The following is a 1,370-nucleotide window of genomic DNA, read 5'->3' as shown; positions in this document are numbered from 1 at the left end:
AATATCGAGAGAAAAAAATGATAAAATGAATATTTATAATTTTTTTCTATATTTAACCTTTGGAAAAAGCGAAACTTTTAAAACAAAGGTATTTGCTTAATTAAAGCGAGTTTTTTGTTATTATAGGAAAGTAAATTTAAGTTTTATTGGCTATAAAAGCAAAAGCTCTTGAAGCTTCCGCATGTTTTTGTAGTATTAAAATTCTATTTACAAGATTACTATGGATAGCATTCCAGTCGGACTCTCCAGATATATATATATATATATATATTACGGTAAAAATAGTACTCTATTCAACAGTGACTGAGCCGTATATATCTTGCATGGTGTGAGTTTGGGATGTTAATTGTGTGCCATGCACCATACAACAGTTGCAAAGTCCAAATATTTAACAGTTGCCCCTTGTGGCTTGCCCACTTCAAGCCAAAAAGCAAAAAACTATTATTGTTTAAAGTAAAATTAAAGTTGACGAGGTATTACTAAGAAATTGATGGATGTGACACAACACGTATAAGACATGTGATGTGAACCTTAAAACAATGTATAAAGAATTATAGCTAAGGTTCCACCCAGTTTTGATTTTCTAGGGTAGTTTAAATAGTCTTAGAAATTTTAGGGAGCCGATGTCATTGGAAAGTTTACCTCTGCATCCGCAATAATTCGCAGTAAAGGCTCGTTTATAACCCATAGTATTTCCTTGCTCAACTCTCTTGCTCTCTCTATATAACACATGTCAGTCCACGTGCGTCTGGTATACCTAGAACAGAACGCATCCCGGGCTTCCATTGTTGTTTCGATGTTATCGGTACCTTCCGAATCGACGATAGTCCTCCGTTAAATTGATATAGAGTATTGAAATCTAGAAAACCATAAAATTTTTGGCGATTTTTCGATATCATTTCCTAGTGCCGATTCGGTTCCGATTTCCGAAAGTCTGAACATCCGAAACAAAGTGGAAAAACTGAGGGTCCGTGCTCATAAGCCCATAACCCAAGCCTACTCTCTCTTCTCCTCTCTGTCTCTCTCTCCTCATCTCTTCTTCTCTCTCTCTCTATATGATATATATACTATATAGACTATGTCTACCTATACGTATCAATATACCAAGTCCTTAATACTATTGAGTTTCTCGGCCGTCTGTGAAAAGATCTGCAGTTTAGGATGAAGTGCGTGCCCGTTAAATTAATAGTGGTTCCCTAGGGTTGAGGTGGGTGTTGGTTTAATAGTTAAATTCTAACGATAGAATGATAAAAGGGTAAGCCGACGGTAGAAAACTCAATAAACCAAAGTTTGGTATTATTGATAGTATAGTAAGCCGGACTCTATATACTACATTAGTAATATTGAATTCTGTATAGAATGCAATTTTC

This window comes from Ananas comosus, linkage group 1 (genome assembly GCF_001540865.1).
Source record: "Ananas comosus cultivar F153 linkage group 1, ASM154086v1, whole genome shotgun sequence".
In the NCBI taxonomy this organism is placed as follows: domain Eukaryota; kingdom Viridiplantae; phylum Streptophyta; class Magnoliopsida; order Poales; family Bromeliaceae; genus Ananas; species Ananas comosus.
The sequence above is the reverse complement of the archived record's forward strand: the minus strand, read 5'-3'. Positions refer to the sequence as shown.